The 21,102-nt window shown below is 46.1% G+C and overlaps 1 protein-coding gene across 1 annotated transcript in view; it reads right to left on the bottom strand.

Annotated features, from left to right (window-relative positions):
• Positions 1–21,102, bottom strand: part of F2RL3 (F2R like thrombin or trypsin receptor 3) — a 62,592-nt gene that overhangs the window by 32,233 nt on the left and 9,257 nt on the right. The window lies entirely within an intron of this gene.

Below are 21,102 nucleotides of genomic sequence, written 5' to 3'. Positions count from 1 at the left end.
ATGTTGAATGCATCAGTTCAGTGACAGCACGGATGGCTAGGCTGAAATGTAAATAATGGACTTCTAAAACATAGATTGTTGCTTCTGCGATCCCCAACCTTACCATGTTGTATTACAGTGTAATACTACATTCCGAACGCCCATTCCTCTATAGTGTTTACATTGGTTGCACAATATTATTATAAAAAATAAGCTATTTCAGGTTATTTTACACTCGTAATTATGGAAAGAAAACACTTGATGTTTATAAATTGCTGTGCTTGTGCTACACCAAGAGCATGGCAGAGAAAGGGTTGTTCATGTCTGTGTTAAAGTGTACTTAAACCAATGACAATCATCACACGCCCGGTGGCCAGGGTGGTGGTAAACTCCTTCATGTCCGAACAAATTCTTCTGGGTAGATGCACCTGCCAAGGATGTCTCTTCTCCCCCATCCTGTTTGCCCTGGCCATTGAGACCATGGCTGACTTCATTAGAGAGAGACATGGATACTGCGATCTCTGCCTAATAGGCCGGTGGAGATAGTGTCGCTATATGCAGATGACATACTTCTGTATGTCCGCGACCCACACCTCAACCTGGACCCCACACTGCAGGACATCATTCGAATCAGACAATTCTCTGGTTTCACGATGAACCCATCTAAGTCGGAAGTATTTCCGCTCACAGACAATATACTCCTGTAGTCCAGGGCCACTTCGCCCTTTGCTGGTCGGCCGACCATATAAAATATCTGGGGGTGACTGTGTCCAGAACATGCCCTGAGCTACTGAAAGACACCTATGACTGTTGAGGACAAAATGCGTAGGTGGCAGAACCTCCCCCTGTCCACCCCGGCTAAGCTCTCACTCATAAAAATTACTCTGCTGCCTAAATTGCTCTATCTGTTCTCCAACGACCCGACTCGATCTGGCCCAGTAAAGACTACTTCACCAGACTACATTCACCTTTCACCCAGTTCCTAAGGCACTGTGGTGCGGTCAGGAAAAAGTGGACTGAACTGACTCCCACATTTCATAAGGGGGGGTTCTCTGCACCGCACACCGAATTGTACTGGATGTCCTTCCAGGCACAATATGCGTCATACTGGTACATAGTGGAGATTCTCCCCGCCCCCACATGTCAAACTGGAATCGCTGGCAGCCATTCGCAATGACATCAAGACCCTCGTTCTAGATACCCGCTACAGGGATGATTCCCCGTTGGACCCGGTGGCCTCTACACTGAGGGCTGGGCGGCTGCTCTTTGCCCAGATGGGGGCCACACACACTTTCTATAAATGGCTCCCAATCTGGAACTTCCCAGGGCTACTGCTGATGCGTGATAAGGCGATTCAGATCCATTGGAAAGCGCTGGGTTACAGAGCATTTGCTGACCTGTTTCTAAACGGGGCATTCATCACGCCTGAGATCTGGAAACCGGGCCACGGAGATAATGGGGGAGACCTCTTACAATACTATCTGGTCCACGCTGCGATTGCAGCCCACTGGCCCGTGCACCCCCCAGGAACCTCCAGAAATGCTGATTCTCCCTTACATTGCCAACTCAGGGGATAGTAGCCACGTGGTGTCCTCACTATATACAATGCCATTGGATGGGATGGCCCCTCCCTCTCAAAAAGCATGCTCACGTCGGGCAGAGGAATTGACAACTGCCATTTCTGTTACCCACTGGGCACACATGTGCACACACACCAGACGGGTCTCCCTCAACTTTCGCTTTAAATTCATGAAATTTAAGATTCTACATCCCCTACACTATACCCCCGCTAGACTATCCAAAATGCCCCCCATCCTCCCATCCTACACTACATGGTTGTCCCAGATGTAACAGTAGCAGACCATCGACATATGTTCTGAGTATGCCTGCGACTGGAAACGTTTTGGTCAAGAATCATTGATATTCTCTCTGACATAACAAGCACCTCATTAGAGAAACACCCTCTGGGCGCGTTGTTTGGTTTGTGGTCTGGGACCCTGGGTAGAGATGACCGGGGCTTTGCCAATGTTGGTTGCATGCTGGCTAAAAGGTCAATACTCCTCCATTGGAAGAATAGGTGCCCCCCCACCGTGGGCGAATGGATGAAAGCACTGACATGGGCGCAAGAAAGCGAGAATCTCTATGCCAACTCTTTTTCCTCTGTGACCAGACTCTGTGATATCTGGTGCACGTTCCGCTCCTACCTGGCCCGAGAAGACGGGTGTGACTGAAATTGTCCATGCACTTTGAATGTTTCTGCTGATGTAGTCTCCTTATGTGTGATGACGTCTGTACCGATGCAATTGGATATTGATGTACGAGATCTGTCTAAAGGGTGACCTCCTTTTTCTGTTGTACCTTCAATCGCCAACTGTATTTATAAAAGTTTTTTTTTTTAAATGATGACAATGGTGTTGGGAGTCAGACTGGCACCCCCTAGAGCCTGGCACCTCAGGCAGCCGCCTGCACTGCCTGATTCAAAGACCGGCCTGACACTCACCCCCTGGGGCGTGGTTATCCTTTTTGCATTCTCGTGTGTGACACCCGTGAATTCATTATACAGATGGGGTAATTACGGAATGTGGCCTGAACCCTTCACCTGACATGCACCGCAACTAATGAAGCATATCTATGGGACGCCCACAACTACACAGTGCCCTCTGTCAAGTCAATCAAATGGAGCATCCTTGTGGTATGGCAAAAGTCAGGTCACAAGACACAGACCGTCATTGACTCGCCTAAAGGGAGTACACAAGATCCTAGGCGCCCAGGCTATGGCAAATGGAACTGGCCCAGGTTTTGGAGTCACTGGCTGGCATTGTTTAGAGAACTGTGTCTCTTGTGACAGTCAGCAATATTATAATGATTTAATATTTGTAATGCGCAATATGCACACAGGCCTCAGTGCGCAGAAAGGAGGAAGCCAGGTCATGAGGGGAAAAGAGATCAGACTGGGGATGAAGCAGACGAGAGGCGGTACTACTCGTTGGAGTTAAAGAAGTATGTATTTAATGCTTTCTTATGTTGCATATCTGGCAAACACCCTACTCAATGTATTAATCACAAGTGTGAAAAGTGCAACCTGTGTTAGGGAGGCAAATGGTGGTCGTTATGAACAAGATAAAGTATGAGGAAGTGTGGGTGTCTTTCGGTCGAGGGCCATTTATGGAACTGTGTGCTTATTTGATCAGGCAACACTTTCACTCCAGGATTGGTTTGCAATCAATGTGGGTATTTACTTTTATAGGAATATTGAGTTAACCGACTCTTGCACATTTTGGGGACATTACATTCTAACACTTTACCTGCAAACATGGTACGCATGCTGCAATTACCCACCGAGTGGAAAGGGGCTATCATTTGGGCCTTAGTAATGTGACGAGAGTGACGGGCCAGGAGCCCAGCCTCCCCTCCACTCCCCCCCTTCCAAACTGCCCCTCTTCCCTGACCATCCGTAATATAGTGCTCCACTAAACCCATGGCGGTCAAGAGACAGGAATGTGTACTTCTCTCAGGTGTGGGGTGGAAGAGAAAAAATACAGACGCCTACCCCACCGACCCCTTTTAACATGCCCACAGGTGCGACGTGTGTATCTTATAAAAAAAATAAAAAGTTGTACCTTTCCCTCCTTGCAAGATTGTGACTCTTGTTTCAAACCGTTTTCAGGCAGTGGTCAAAGTGTACAAAACGAAGTAGTGGAACAATGTTCCCTGCTGGCCTGCTCCCGCTCCCCACAAACCCCATCACCACGACCCAAACCCCTAAACACATGCACTGAAGTGCAAGTTTCTCCTTCTTCCGACACTTTTAGTAGAGGAGCGCTGCTCCCAACCGTTCCCGTCCACTTCGACCACTGGCTACAGAATCTGTGTGCCTCGGGTTCCCTGGCGCAGTGCGCCCGCCCCACTGCCCTGTGAGCCCATCACAGCCCTTGTCCTCTCCACCCAGATCACGTTCCTCCAAGGCAGGACCCATAGATAAACCTCCCGCCCCAAAAAAAGCACCCATCTAAAAAAAACATCAACAGAAGATCGACCACCCCTCACCTCGGAAGAAATCAATATGCTGATATGCAGAGTGAAAAGAACAGCAGACCTCCTGTCACGGGCTATTAAGGCTGTTATCCAAATCTTAGGATCCGAGTTGTGTTGTCCTCTGGGATCAAAGCATGACGTTCAGCCACTCCGGTGTCACTAAGATGACGCTGTGCAGGACCAGAGGGCGGGAGGACATCTGCTAACGACTGCAACATATTCACAGAGCTCTTAACCATCTCTCCAAAGCTGTCTTTGATGGAGGCCTGGGTTTTGCCGGTTCTCCTACCTACTACTAATAACAAGATGCTGCTGCAGAACTTTGGACATCATTCAATTTCACGCATGCGCAGCCACAGATGTCCCTTCTCCTGCTTACCCTACAGGAGCTGGGGCCACAAGGTCTCCTTCCATGTGCAACCCTTGCTAGTGTGGCATTCTGATGAAGTCGCGCAGGCCGCGGGCATATGCAGTGCCTAACTAAGGAGAGGCAAGAGTGATCAGGCCTTTCCAGTTCATCCGTAGAGGGGATTTCACTTACACTCTCCAAAAATGGAGCCAGAATATAGGCACCACACCTGCGCGCTGAGCAGTTCATCTAAGAACAAATAACTCATCTTTAGGAGATACTTCACATTTCCCGTGACTTTGCATGAGGTCATTCGGCCATTCTTCACCAAGAGTTCCTCACTGATCCTCGCCGCGTGAGGCTCAGCCCTCACAGATCCACGGACGCCTGTGATTAGCTGTCTGTACGGGTCAGCGCCATGTTAGGTGAATGTAACACCCCTTCCACAGCCGTCCAGCAGTTGCTTCTTCAGGTCTTCGAGCCACGCAACAGTATTAAATCCGGAAAAAATACTAGCCTCCCAACCTGCGGGTACAATTCCAAAATCTTGTGTGTCAAAGATAGTGTTGCTTCAGTGCCAGCAATATATTGAAATTACCCGGATGAAGTGTGGCAGAGCTCAGGCTCCTTATATCTCTCCCATAATGCTGCTGACCGCGCTACTCCATCATCATGACAATTTTAGCATTTGAGCTGGCATTTGAGCTGGCCATTTTATGAACATCTACATCCAAGCAATGCTGGAAGACATGCATCATTTCAGTTGCTTGACTACAAACCTATTCAGGTGTCGATAGCTTGAAGCCACCAGCGTCTCACCTGGTTCCGCCACAGCTTAGTCAACCTCATCCTCAAATCTAATCCATCAGACTGTCAGCAGAGGATTGATTTTAAAATTCTCTACCTCGGCTTTAAATATAGCCACAGACTCGCACCATCTTATCTATCTGATATGATATGATATGATATGGCATTTATAACGCGCCTATAAACAAGTGTTTCAAGGATCGAAAGATTTCCCAATGTCATCCAGACTTCTTGTTCGGCAGACAGGTGTTTGCTGGTGGGACCAACTCTACTATATTCGCCATACACCCTTGGAGCAGTGCATTTGGCTACTCTTCACTCCCCAGCAATTTGTTTCACCATGGCATGAGGCTTGGAGAAGTCGGCGGTCCACGTGTACATTTGAGGGTTTGCAGCTCTGTATGACCTCTTTGGGGGCAGCACCCAGAGGTTTCACCGGTTGGGGTGGCGATGTTGGGGGGATTTATTGTCCTTCATTTTTAAGCATCCAGAAGCAGAACACGTCCTGTTGATGGTTGAGAGATACTGGGTCAGTGGATCACGGTACCGATGAACACACTTACGTTGATCTCCGGTCAAGTAAATGGATGAAGCTGTCCTGACGAAAACAGTTGTTGAAACTAGGACCAAGGAAAATTATTAAATCCTTTGGAAAAGCACACTTTTGGAAGACAGTGTTGCATCTGTCTCACCCAGTAGACTTTGGTTGCTTTCCATTATTGATGATGGTTGTTTTACATCAATGAGTACTTTTTTAGACTTAAGAAATTGTTCTAAAGATTTTCAATGTTTGGTGTTCTTTATGTATTAGCAATGCAGTGAATGTTTTCCATCACACATACACAGGGTCAGATTGTGGTGTGATACATGAAAAGAATTTTGCACATTTCACGCTGCACTTTATGACATTTTATGTGTATGAATATTGTGATTAATTTTAATTGATGAAATTGTTTGAACTTTGTGTTTTTTACTATATGTATGTCCAACGCTTTAATTAGCCAGCTATAGTGGCTTTTAAATACATGATGATACATTAAATTAAGAATTATTATGTGAAATAATCAGATTCATCCTGATTCCATCTTTTCAGTGTAGCACTTTGTATATTAGTCCCTGGAATGAGGCATTAGGGGCTGTCCTATCTCTTTGTTTATAACTCCCCCCACTGCGTTCATAATGGAAATAGACATGTTTTCAATTTATGGAGCTTGACCACAGAATACTCTACCCTTCTATCTTAGAAGTCTGACTTCCTTAGCTGTATGTAGGAAGGCCCTTCAACCCTAACTCTTTGGACGATGCTCCTGAGTACGCTCTTTTCTTGGTTAATTCTTGAGTCTTCCATTGTATACGGTCTTCAAACCTGTGCATATATGCAGTTAGTTCTGCCAGTTGCACGATACAAATACTACACCTAATAATAATGAACCTCCAAGCATGGACAACCACTCCCTTCGCCAGCCAACAACAGAAACTGAAAAAACTATCTTACTAACTCGATCAGACCATCCTTGCTCAGAAAGAAATGGAAGCCAAGAGTGCATTGAGTAAGCTGCCCCATTCAACACCTAAAACTCCCACCACTGCTGCAGAAAATATTGCAATTGACTTAACAAAGACTTGCAGCAGAAGACACACACAGGTAGGGCACATGAGTGACACTGGCTCCAATCACTAATACCTGCAGGTTGCCATCAACCCAAGGCAGAGCACAGAAAGGGCACCCCCAGACATGGATCTCAGAAGCAGAGAGTTCCAGCAAAGAACTGTCCAAATGTACAAAGACGTGGTGAAAACTAGTTCAACACAGCACTCCCTATCCCCATCAGTGATACCCTAGATAGCCTCAAGAACTTCTTCTTGCTCAAATTAACTAATTAAGGACAAATATCATCAACACAAACTAACAGCTGCCCAGCCCCTTTGAGGATGCCTGCCAGAAAACCTCTCTAGCATTGTGTTCTGGACCAAGAGGCTATCATTGCCATGACTTGTCCTCTTCCAAAAAGTAACTTCCAGGAATGGGAGTTCTCAACCTTGCCTCTCGCTGTATGCCCCTTCTCATGTCAATCCTCATTAATGGAATGCTTGCCACCGGTGACAACGCTGTGCATTGCCCCATGGAGTCCAAGATTACCGTTGCCAGACTTATCTTCAGGCCAGTGATAAAGGTGCCACACTGGCTCCCAATCAGGGAAAGAAGCCGCTAAATCAGTTCCTGCACGGCCAGGCAGAACCTCCTCTACAACAGTCTGACCGCATACAAGAAATTTGCTGAGCCATCTCTCCGTCTACAGGACTCAATACACTGGAATTTACACTGTTCGCGTCGCCAAAAACCTGAGGTTGCCTTCTTCAGGAAAGGCCCTAAGATCCACCTCTTCTGCGTGATCTGTGGTAAGTATACTATCAAGATTGCTACCCCCCACACCCTGCTCCCTGATCATCACACTATTCCCCCTGTGGCAGCTCTTATACTTTATTGCCAAAAGCCCAAGACCAGATTTCCTATGTATAAACCCCATCCCCTTTGCAAGGCTTATATCATCATCCTGGCAAATTCTTCAAAGCGTTCATTACACAACAGCGGCCCACTTCCGGCAATCTCTCAACTTCCAACAGTCGGCGCCTTCCTGGCACCGCTGCTAATAATGCGCTACATTTGTGCCCTGATGCTGCCGACAAGTAGCAGTTTACAAATCCCCAAACAAGTGGACGAAATGAAGGCTATGCCTTTTGCCATGGTTCTATGTTGATAGGGAGCTGTAACAAATACACACGTTCAGTTCCTGCAAGCTAAACAAAATCACAAGCATCCAAAATGCCCACAATCTAGCGGCCTTGTGGGCGTAATCACTTTATCTCATTCCGGTGAATTAGAACTCTGCTTATGTCAAACAGAGTCATATTGTTCAGGGTATCACACCTCGGTGAATTAGAACTCTGCTTATGTCAAACAGATTCATATTGTTCAGGGTATCACACCTCGGTGAATTAGAACTCTGCTTATGTCAAACAGAGTCATATTGTTCAGGGTATCACACCTCGGTGAATTAGAACTCTGCTTATGTCAAACAGATTCATATTGTTCAGGGTATCACACCTCGGTGAATTAGAACACTGCTTATGTCAAACAGAGTCATCTTGTTCAGGGTATCACACCTCGGTGAATTAGAACACTGCTTATGTCAAACAGAGTCATATTGTTCAGGGTATCACACCTCGGTGAATTAGAACACTGCTTATGTCAAACAGAGTCATATTTTTTTCTGGGTATTGCTCTACCATTGGTCTCCACTGATCTCGAAGTTAAGTCCTAGAGATCACATTTCTTTTGCATTAAACAACTGCGTTGGATGCCATTTTCAGGCAGAATCCAGTCAAAGCTCCTGTGCATTTGACGTGGCCTGATTTACCTCCAGTAACGCACACATCACTTCCTGCCTAAGCAATCTCTTATGCCAGGAAATCTGGTATAGCTCCTACTTCCAAGATAACAAAATATTGTTCTGAGAGAAGAATTATTGGCTTTTGTGTCTAAAGTGTCAAACACTCTCCCAGTGGGGACTAGATCGATCCAAAGTTGTGTCGCCTTTAAATGGCATATGACAAGTTGGCTTAACTCACCAGCCAGCAGTAGTAAAGGGGTTCACTCTTCAGAGAGTTTACTCTGAATTCTGGAGTACAGAGAAGTCTTTATTAAGTTACAGAAGTAAATTGTAGGAAGAACATGTTTTCCTACTTTCCCCTGTGTCATAAGGTGTGTGCAGCTGCAGTGTTATGTTTTTTGATATTCAATTGTCGAAGAGCAAGAGCGATGTGTCCTACACAGGGCCGGGCTTAGAGGCCGAAGCACACCAGGAAGAAAAAAAAATGTCAAACACCTTTTTCAATAGGCGTTGCGGCGCCCTTTTGTTATTAAATGCACTCCGCTCCCAACAGAGAGCATGTTTAATTTCAAAAGGGTGCCAATCGTGCCTTCTCCCACCACGGCAGCTCGGGGAGACCTTGAAAGACTACCCCAAGCTGGTGTGGCGGGGGCTAATGGTGCCCGGATGGTCACTTACCTTCTTTTTCATCCTTTTTCGGGAGCGGACGTGCTGGGAAAACTTGTTTGGAAAGGGATGGAAAGGGACTCCGTTACCCTTTCCATGGCGGCCATTTTCTTGGTTTTTTTTTCTGTCCTGAAACGCTGCAGCATTTCGGGACAGAAAAAGTGCTTTTAGTGCCCCGGTCACGCACATAATGCGGGCCGGGGTACTAATAGCAATATGACCTTCGCTTTGCTCGGGCCTATAACTATGGGCCCCGGGGCATTACCTGAGTCGGTAATGCCCCCACCGCTCGGGTCATATTGCTTAAGTAACGCACCTGTTATTAGTTTGGGAGATTTTCACCTGTTTCCTTCTCTTGTTCCATGCCCTCGGTATAAAATGAGACACAGCAGAAATAACATCGATGGAATCCATTTTTTAACAAAATATTTCTGCTGCAGTCATAGATCTAATGTGTGGGCTATTATGGTTTTAGATTTTTCAATCTATTTTTTTATATCCTGCACAAGGGGTTCCTCTGTGCCAGGAAATAGGGGCACCTGTCTGAGCCACCCTACTGCCAGTTAGATGTGAAGGTACCCAGAGGTAAAATGCCTGCCCTTAGTTTGAATAAAAGGGCAGGAGGGAATGAGATTTTAACTAAATCTAGGTATTTCTCGATTTCAGCATTGTCTTTTATGGATAAAAAGCCAATAAGAGGCAATTACTTCCTGGTTTGTTCAACAAAAAATGACGGTTCAACTCATCTATCTCAGCTTTCAACATATCTCTTGCATTGGCTGTGATCGTACCCGGCGGAGTCCACCAGCTTCCCCTACCCAGAGTCTTGCAAAGTATTCTGAGATGCGAGACCCATTGCAAGTACTCTACTTGGAATCTTCTGCAAATACAATGTGGCCTCCATGATGTATATGTCAAGGTCTGGGGATGTCCAATGATGCGGGCAACAGAAAAGGGGCAAACTCTTAAATTTTAAGTCCATTCCAATCCAGGTGATCTCTTCAAATTGAGGTAGGTGGCCATTTAGGGACGCACAGCTATGTTTTTCGGAACCCATTTTCACGTGATCTGAATTAACGATCCGCTGAGAGCCCCCAGATTTCTGCACCGTACATGACTGCCTGTCTTGCCTTAGATTGGAAAACTGTCGGAGTGGGCCCTACTGCTCCCTGGCCATGCTGTTGGGAAAGGTTCAATGTTACTTCCAAAATTCGGGTCAGGCCGCTGGCGGCTTTACCCTCATGCTCCTTCCTTTGGCCATCACTGGAGAAGCGCGTCACAAGATAGTGAAAGGATTGGACCTTCTCACCCCTTTCACCATTAATAACTAGAATGATTTTCCTGAAGTGTGCCTTTTCACAATGTTTTTGCAACCATACTTTTAGTTACATTGAGTTCAAGTCCATTTACTTGACACATCAACGTGAACTCGTCTACCAATGTCTTTGGGCCACTTATAGTTTTTGAAACTAATACTGCTTCGTCTGCTTTGAAGAGAATGGGTATTCTCTAATCCCCTAGTGTTGGGGTTTGTGCCTGTACGAGCAGGAGGTGAGTAGCAATGTTGTTTATGTAGATGGAAAATAATGTGGGGGCCAGAACACATCCTTGTCTGACTCCTTTTTCAGCTTTGGATAGGTTTGTGCATTCACCGTGTTTGCCCCATCGCACAAATAGGGTTTTACTAGAGAATTTCTAGAATTATCGTTTTATGAGCTCAAATGGAATTGCTGGAGGTATTTAAATATTTCACTCCTGGAGATCCCATCAAATGCAGCTTTTAAATCCACAAAACAAGTGTATAGCTTTGCTCTAAAGTGCTAATTCCCTTACGAAATACAGCTTGCAAATGTGTGATACGGTCCTTGATCTCAAGCCAATTTTCCAGTTTCGTTTAGATCAATTTACCAAACAATTTCCCTGCCAAATGCAAGAGGGAGATTGGTCTATAAATCTCTGGGTTTTCTCTCCCTCCCTTTTTATGTATTGGGACTATTGCAGCTTTAGCCCAAGACTTGGGAAGTGTTCCCACCACACAGATAAGCATGCACCAACATGTGTTTACCCCCTCTGTCCCCTCAAGCCGCCCCCACCCCCTCTGGTCCCCGTGTTCTTCCCTTGTGCTCCCACCCTTCTCGCACACAGGTGGTGCCTGTTTTGCTTCATTCTTCTACCCTGCTTCCACCCTTCCCCCCTCCAGCCTACTTCTGCAGGAGTATATCCTGATACATTCTGGTTTTACCATCACCGTCTTGTAGCCAACGCTGGATTGAATTTGTATGGACTTCATTGATTCACGGTGCGTCACCCTTTCTCAACTCTCATGTTGGACTTCCTTTGCATCTTGTACTCATGCTGGCCCTGAATCATGCAGTTCCCACCTTCATCTTGTATCCTGGCTTGCAACATTATGTGTTACTACTGACTTCTGCAATTGTATTCACTCTCCCCTCTTGCTTCTCCATTCTTTTTGACTGCTTAATCTCCGTTATCTCCTCCTCTCCCTTTCTCCCTTTTCCTATCTCCTCCCCTCCTCTCCTTACTTTCTTCTATGTACTTACTCTATCGGAATTGTCCTGGAACCTAGTATGATAGCAACCTCGTCTGTCTACTTCCCCTCCCTTTACTTGTCCCCCCAGCACTATCTGATATGTCGTCAGGCCTAGTACGATAGTTGCTTGTTTTGTTCCTCCCTTCCCTTTCTGCACCCCTCTCTCACCTTTTGTTTTTCTCCGGCTCTACCAGAAATGCCATCAGGCCTAGTACAGTAGCCACCTGTCTGTTTCCATTTCCTTCCCACTCTCTCCCTCCCTTCCTTATCTATGTCTTAGCTCTTGCACTATCTGAAATGTCATCAGGCCGAGTACGATAGTTAATTTTACATCCTTACTGTTCATGTCCTGTAAGAATGTCATTGTATTGTCCCTTATTCCCTACCTTGCCTTGAAGCGCTTTGGAACACATTGGGCCTCATTACGAGTTTGGGGGTAGCCATGCCCTTAATAAGGGCATGGCTACCCCCAAACTCGGGTCCGGCTCCGGGTCCCGCAAAAGGGGATTTACCGGGCAATTCCGACCTTGGAGGGCCTGGTAATTTCCCTTTCGCGGGACCCGGAGACGGTACGCCCCCATTCCCATTTGAGCCCCCATAGGGCTCAATGGGAATGGGGAGGATGGTAGCAGCGATACCGTTCATAATGGTACTGTTGCTACCATCCTGATCGCTCGCGGGTGCCGCTCTAGACCCCTGGTCTGACCAGGCGTGCAGAGCGGCCCCCGCAAGCAGAACTCGTAATGTGGCGGTAGAGTGATAACGGCGCAACCAGCAGTACCAGCGCCGTATCTCTCTACCGCCACTGCAGTAATGAGGCCCATTGTGTATAGGCGCTATATAAATAAACATATGAATAATCATATCATATCATTGCAACCTCGCAGGGTTGCCGGGGACTGATATCTGCGCTGTACGGAATGCTGCAAGAGCAGAGCCCTCTTGATAATAGCAAAAAGCGTAATAAATGCGCAGAGGACGTGGGTGGTGAGATCACAGAGGAGGAATGGGTAAAAATGCATGAGCTGACAAACATATATCGTTTAATGCTAAATTCAAACGTATACAGTTGAAGATATTGTATAGAGTACATTATACTCCAGCAAAACTATAACTATTTCAAGAAGAATGTGCTGCCCTAGATGTAATGAGGAGGAAGCAGGATATCTTGATATGTTGTGGCAGTGCCCTGTTCTGTGTAATTTCTGGCCCGGGATATTGGACAAATGATCACTGAGCACAGATGTACAGATTACCCAAGGGCCTAAACAATGTGTGTTTGGATTGTGCAACGATATCCCTAAAAGTAAATGAAGATTCGTTCATCTGGGTTTATTACTTGCAAAAAGATGCATATTACAGAACTGGTAAATGAACATCCACCCTGTACAGAGGGATGGCTAGCTGATGCTACACCAGTCCATCTGAATGAAGAGCTCCAGGTAGCCATCCTATAGGACCTGCTAGACCCAAAGACATCTGGGTCGATTTCAGGAGCTATCTCCCAGGGGCTGAGGTTCCATGAATGGAGACAGGGTCGTAGAACTGGTAGCATCCAGTGGGAATAAGTAGGGACTTGTCCAGGGACGTCATTTGGGGGTTGCTGGGGGTCGCAGCTACGACCCCTGCTGTCTCCGCTGTGACCCCTGTTTCCCTTGCTACCCCGTGGCAATAAAAAAAAAAAAGTTTTTTTTTTAACTTGCTCTAATTTAAAATGTCCAAATGCAAGACAGCAACTTACATAAATGTGTAAAGTTGTTTGAGAAGTGTCGAGCAATAAATAAAGTTGTTTAAAAAACAAAAGAACTGGACCTAGGCAGCTCCTTTGCCAGACTAGTGTTTTGAAGTCTGAGCTTTGGCACGCGTCTGCTGGTACCAGCGTGTGGGCCTTCTCACACTCTTCACCATCTTGCCCTTCCTTCACTAGGGCCAGCTTGGATATTTACAGAGACAATCTTCTACTCCTTGTGCCCCCCAACTCCGCCGGCCAGCCCCCTCCCTCCCACAGACCCACCCTCGGTCCCCCGGGGACAGCAGAATGGGTAATTTTCTGGCACTGGCTTGTCGGGAAGCCGCCACTGCCAGGGATGTAACAGGGACTCGAGCAGGCCCTCCAGTGGATGCTGGGCTCCCATTGTAGGGGCAACCTCACTCATACTCTTGCTGGGACTGAGACTAAAAATAACATTGGGCCCTAAAATAAGAGCGGTCCTTTTCTGCAGAGTGTGCATTATCCCTTTTTGTGATGAAAAGTGTGAGAAGTGCCCAGAGGATCCATTTTTGAAACATGTGTGCCATGTTTTGGTTTTTAAAGCAAGTTGTGCTGTTAACGTTAATCAAAACTACCTGCTTCACAGACAACAGTAATAAAACTGGCCACCATTGGCCTGCGCTGCCTGTCAGGCCGAACCTTCTGCCATTGCCTGCTGCCCTCTAGGCCAGACTGCTCCTGCTCCACAGGAACACTAAAGATCTGCTCCTGCTGTGGCTGCCTCCCTGCCCACCGAGTGCCTGCCTAGTAGCCTGCCCCGTGAGCATGGCAAGCTGCCAGGGCAGGCTGAAGGGCAAGGCCTGGCATGGTGCGCAGGCGGCTGCAACCTGCCCGCTAACGGCAACAGCTCCTCGGCGCGTGCATTGTGACTGCCCCATGCCATTTTCTACACCCTTCTAGGCGCTGTAAATACATCAGTAGCTATTATTGTTACATAATGTAACAACACTCATTTTAACCATCTCAGAAGGATAAAGGGCCGAGTCGGGCCGGCCACGATTCGAACTTGCGATCTACACGTACCCCATGTTCAAGGCAAGCTCTTAATGCCATCCTCTGCGACATGTTACTTGCCAAATGTGCTTTAAAAGTAACTAATCTAATATGCAATTATATTTTTTAAATAATTTGAACTTTAAACGAGGTATCTTTTTATTTTTAGAAATGTATTGAGGGTGAGCCTAGCTTCAGTAAGTAACGCGGGGGTTGCAGGTATGAATTACAGGCATTGCGAGATAACATTTGCTGCCGGCATACAATTCATGGTAGGAGCAGTGGTGGAAATGGAAAAATGTGATGGGGGATCCCACAACACAGGGGCCGAGGGGGGGGCGCGGTGCCCGAGGTGGCGTGGCCTAGAGGGGGCGGGGCTCGTAGTGGACAACCAGCAATGCTGGAATACTTTTTTAAAAAAGCGCCTGCAACGCAGTAAAAGGCAACGCTGCCGTCGCGGGCGCTTTTTTTGTTAAAGGATAGTTCCGGGACTTTTTTTTTATTGTTCCTATGGTTCGGCCATGTGTTTTTAAGCATAAATCGGTAGATCGTAGAAAACTTTCCTATGGACCTTACCCGACTTTTCGTCCATTAACGCACTCGAAATCAGCCGCCATTTTCTGATAATCCTATCATTTCCCCCCATCGCCCTGGCTCACCTGCTTTTGCGGCACTAAATCAAATCCCCCGCCCCTGAGCCTGACATCAGCAGACGCGTACCGCCCATTTCCCAACGCCAAAGCACGTTTCGTGTCAACAATCGCTGCGCCTCAGCTAATGAAGTGTCGCCATGGAAATGGCAGGACGCCTCTTTCCTCAATAAGTATAAACACACCGTTTCACAACACACAGCAGCAGATTTTCGATTCCATTCCTCTCTCTGTGTTACTTTGAGTATTCTGTGACTCGTTTCTGTGCTCTGGTCAGCTACCTTCGCCGCTTCTAGGCCTTGTGAACACCTGTACCATCTCTGTAAATTATTTTACTTTCTTTACCACACAATGGCTACAATAATGCCGTATATGTACGAGCCCAAGTACACCGAGGAGGAACTACTGGAAAGGCAAGCACGCGGAAACGATGGGGATTCGGACGGCAGTTGGGAGGACCAGTCAACGGATGAAGAGCCTGGACCATGTCGCATGGACGGCGTCTCCACCTGGTGCACGTGCAATCGGTGCGAGCTAATGCCAACTGAGGAGAACTGCTGCTGCCGTGAAAATTCCGGGTGCTTGGCCTACATTTCGGAAGGCGAGCCAAGTCCGCAATGCATCACCGAGCTGCCAGAGTTCAGGGAAGCCTGCCTCTCCCGGACCGTGTTGAGGATGATGATGGTGCTTATGCACGAACTTCGCGGCACTGTTCGTCCGCGTAATCCGAGTAACGAGTAAGTATACTCTGGTTGTGATGTCAGTGATGCCACTACTATTTCATGGTCGTCTCCCACATATAAAATTACATCTATATATCATTCGAATGCATGTAAATTGGTTCCATATTGTGCATTTTCTAGATAGAATTTTTTTCAAAGCAGAATGACATTTTTTACCTGAATCGACAGTGATAAGAAAGTTTTGTCATTTTAATACAGTTTGCATCTTTCATTTTCACAGGTGGTACAGGCTGGTGGCCTATCGTTGCTTCACTTGGTGGCTTCACGGGAGGCTCGGACACCGCGTTCGGAGAGTAATACCTGCCTGTGCGGTACTTGCCATTAGACAACATTTCCCCAGCGACAGTGGACAATACCGCGGATTTTCCCTGGATGTGCTGCAACCGGAACTTTACAATGTGTAATGTTTATTATTTATGTTCAATTGAAATTAAGATCTAAAATAAAACCCAACATATATTTTAACAATGGTTGTTTTGATTTTTTAAATGAATCTAGTGTGTCTCCATTGAATAGTCTTCCTGTGCCTTGTCTTGTCACACCACATGTCTCCGGCCAGCATCCTCCCTCACGCTGGCCGCCCACCTTCAATCCACATAACCGTTGAACCCATATGCAGCAGACATACATATGTTATTTTGCGGGTTGGCATCAAGCCTCCCGGCCTTGCCTCCTCCCCCAAAAATACTTACCACACCACTTTGTTCAAGCGTTGGCAATAAAAGGAAGGCCGTTGGATTTTATTGATACAAAACATGGTTATAGGTAAATAATCAATATGGTTGATCATAATAAATCATCCTTTTGGGCACCGGGTACAGAGATGACCCCCTCTGGCCCGTGCCGCCTTGCCACCACAGGCCAGTCTGCTGCTGACTAACTGCCTAGGCATCCAGGGTCTCCAGGGTGAACTGCACCCATATATTCTCCTGGGAGGCTGAGGTATTTATAAACTGACCCCCCTGCCTTCCATGTACTAGATCCTTCAGCCTGCCTCTTACATGCAGTTAGATGGCCTCTCCTTGGTGAGGCCCTGCGGCAAACGAGTCTTGTCTGCACGACCAGCGCCCTAATCCACACCCCCCCCCGCCCTATCAAAGGCAGTTCGCACCGGGGTACTTGTGCTGCCAAGTGGAGCTGTCAGGGAGCGATAAAGGCCAAGAGGTGCCAAAGACCATGTACACTTCAAAGTGGTCTATAGAGCATGGTTTGTTGTTCCCATGTCTACCTCCAGACCCCGTGTCTCCTGCCAAGCATCCCCCCTCACGCTGGGCGGCCCCCTGCAAACCGCATAATGCCACGACATATACACGTCATTCATTCACAAACACACCCCTGTTTCGAATTCTTTATAACCCACTTCATATTTCTAATGAGCACTTCTTTGCGCTTTGCTAGTCAACCCGTGAAGGTGCTGGTTATCTGCTCTTCGTCTCTGTAAACTTCCGTGAACACTTCGAGGAAACTCCTCAGTTTGCAACCTGTGAACTGCTCCCTGTTCTACGACAAGAAACTACTCTGATCCCTGCATCTAACTGTTTGTTCGTCAAGGTAAGGCTATGTACCATAATCATTTTGCGTCCAATTTCTTTTCGTTCAAGACAGTACATGCAAGGAACTAGTCACATGTTCTGAGTTTACATTGGTATTCATAGAGAATTGTTGATCTTTACTTTTCAGAACTTTCCACAATGCCTGCCTGTTCCATTGGCGGTTGCCCTTCGAAGACCCATATGTTTTCCCTAAGACAATAGATCAGATAAGAGAATGGGTCCGATATTGCGGATATCCACCGTCTGAGCTTGAAAGTAGAGTCCTAGAAGTCTTTGCGGACAAAAGGGGTGATCGATACCGGATCTGCAGCAGGCACTTTAGCTCAGACATGTACTCCACATCATTGCTAATAAAGAAGAACACACCGCGAGCGAGGCGAAAATTGCTCTCAACCGCTATTCCCACTCTATTCGTCCACATCCCTCCACTGGTGAGTCAAGTTTACGTATTTATCTCTCGGCCTTGCGGTAGTGTGTAGCATTAGCTAACAATAATTTCCCCATTTATGTATCCACTCAATATGAAGGCGGAAGATTCTCCATCCGTGTCGTTATTGCAGTCATCGGCCACTTCGAGCGCCTATCGGGTAATCTTACTTGGCTATTCTGCCACTGACTTGTTTTAGGCATGTAAATCAATAGTTTTAATTTATTGTGTAATTATTTTACCTAATGGTACACCCTTGTACTCATCCTCTAGTCTTTGTTTTCAGTTATAATTATTGTTATCCAAAATAATGCAAGTACTGTCTTTCAGGGAGATGCTGAGGAGTCCAACGTATTGACGACTACCGTTGATGTCACTCAGATGCTCGAGGTACGTTTCCGGACAGTTCCATCGATGGAGATCATCAGATCTTGCATTCTTGTAGCGTGATTGTTACACACAATGTTTCTTTCGTTTTTAGCCATTGATATTTCCTTCTGTCGTCGCCCGCCTATGTGTCTTCTTTTTTCAATATTGTGTTCATTACTAATGAAAGTCCTATGTTTCAGGAAGTCGATGGAGCATTAGTCCAAGAAGAAGGGGGAGCATGCAGTTACGGGTCGGCGCAACAGCTTGCAGAAGTGTGCACCGCAGTTACATCGTCCCTTGATGTTCTTATGCATTTCGAGGTATGGATACTGACAGTTCGATCAAGCGAAATCATATGACGTGATTACATCCGCTATACTTCCTTCTTTATTAACGCAAGTACTATGTTTCAGGGAGATGACGGACCTTCTTCTACAAGAACATCACCCCTAGTAGTTGATGCAGATCTCTGGGTGGTGACACTTCCAACGATCGAGCAAATCGAATCATATTTACATATCCATTATTTATTTTAGACAACTGATCATTTGTGCAGGTCTATTTAGATGAGCCGTTGACGTCTGCACAAAGTTTCTGTTCTTTTTATCAAAATAGAAAACAATACTAATGCAATTACTGTGTTTCAGGGAGTCACTAAAGCATCATCTTCAATAATATCATCAATGGAAGTCTATGAGGAGCCCGAGGTATGGATCTTGACAGTTCCATCCAACTAGATCAACTATGCGTGAATAATTGTCGTTTGAATGTTCTACACAAAGCGTTCATTTGTGTTTTGCTATTGAGATGTACGTGGGTATTGGTCCCCAAGTACATTTTGTGTTTTCGATATTATTATACATACTAATGAAAGTTCTATGTTTCAGGGAGTCGATGGAGCGTCAGTGCGTGATGGATGTGCTTATCATGAAAATATAGTCATTGCAGCGCAAGAGGAAGTGGAGACATGCACACACGAGTCGGAGCAACAGCGTCCTGATGTTGAAGTTCGAGGCAAGAAAGTTTCAAAGAAAAGAAAGCAAAAGAAGGTTAGTGTCCTGGTCACTATATTATGTTGTTTTTCACTGTTAATAGTTCAATACTGTAAGTTGTGTTTAAACTGAACATCCCTTTTCCAATCTGTCCTCTAGTTGCGAGTGGGTGTACGAACTAGATCTACACAGACAGTGAAGCGAACGAGAGATGTTGCTTGTCAAACCTTTTGGCAGGGACTTGAGACTGGAGATGCATCGTGCCAATGGGAAGAATATGAAGTGATTGACAACGGAGCTATACCACCACCAGCCATTGATAGTGAATGTCCTCCTGGTAGTTCGGATGCAGTCGGAGATCAATTCACAGAATCCACACCAGCAAAAACTAAGACCGCAAGAAAGTTGAAGAAATTGTCTTATTCACCCATCGTCGGAGAAGGAACAGATGTTGCAATGGAAGAGAATGAAGTGGACTACAATGAAACACCATCAATATCACTGAACATAGCGGAAGACGATATCAGAGATTCTACCTTTCATGTGAGTGACATGTCCTCAACGTTACAGGCCGAACCAGCTGGGATGCAGAGTGACAGTATAAGGAAAGAGGCCAAATTCATTGTATTAGATAGTTGTTTGATTGATATTATTATTCGGTTGAAATGTGGGCATTCGGTAGGTGGGGAAGTATGTGGGGAGACATTGATTAATGTGACTCGTGCAATTCGAGGCACTAACCTTAAAATACATGCCACATGTACAAAATATCATCCTTTCTCATGGTCTGCACAACCTATGCTGGGACAACTGCCAGCAGGCAATCTACTTTGTGCAGCGGCTGCACTTTTTAGTGGTTCAAGTTTTAAAAAATTAGAGTCTTTCTTTCAGTTTGTGGGAATCCATTTCATTGCGAAAACTCAGTTCTACAAATACCAAACCGATTATCTATTTCCAGCCATTAGCGAAGCTTGGAGAATGGAAAAAATGTCTATTGATAGTACATTCGCGGGCAAACGGTTCAGGCTAGCCGGTGATGGACAGTGCGACAGCCCAGGATTTTCAGCCAAGTACTGCACCTACCACTTTCAGGACATGGAAAGTAAGAAAATTGTGAGTTCGGTGGTCGTGCAGGTGTCACAAAGTACATCCTCAGTGGCCATGGAGAAAGTTGGCTTTGTAGCATCATTGCAAGAACTACAATCGCGGGGAATGGTGTTCGACCTGATAGCCACGGACAGACACGTTTCAATTGCCAAGACAATGAGAGAAGAGTACAAAAATATAAATCACCAATTTGACGTTTGGCATCTTGCAAAAACAATCAATAAAAAAATGTCTGCTGCAGGTAAAAAAAAAAGAAATGCAAGGTATTTCACAGTGGTCCAAGTCAATCAGCAACCATCTTTGGTGGAGCTCAAAAACATGTGGAGGGTCGTTGGAAATTCTACTGGAAAAATGGCGGTCAGTAATGTTACACTGTACCAACGTTCACCGTTGGAACACAAACCAACATTTCCACAATTGTGAACATGGCCAATTGTCCACAGAGGAGGCACGGAAGAAGAAGTGGTTGATTCCTTCATCACCCACTCACAAAGCCATTGAAAAGATTGTATTTGATAAAACTATAACAAGAGATTTGAGGGGACTCACGGAATTCTGCCACACAGGAGATTTGGAGGTGTTCCACAATATGTGCCTAAAGTACAGGCCAAAACGATTGCATTTTGGCATGGAGGGCATGATAAATCGGACTCTTCTAGCGATCTTGGCACATAACCATAATGTTGGCCGTCAACAAAGTAGGACGACCGGAACTTTA

The sequence above is a fragment of the Ambystoma mexicanum genome, chromosome 1p (genome assembly GCF_040938575.1).
Source record: "Ambystoma mexicanum isolate Mex_15411 chromosome 1p, UKY_AmexF1_1, whole genome shotgun sequence".
Taxonomy (NCBI): domain Eukaryota; kingdom Metazoa; phylum Chordata; class Amphibia; order Caudata; family Ambystomatidae; genus Ambystoma; species Ambystoma mexicanum.
Note: the sequence above shows the minus strand (reverse complement) of the source record. Positions and strands in the feature narration are given on the sequence as shown.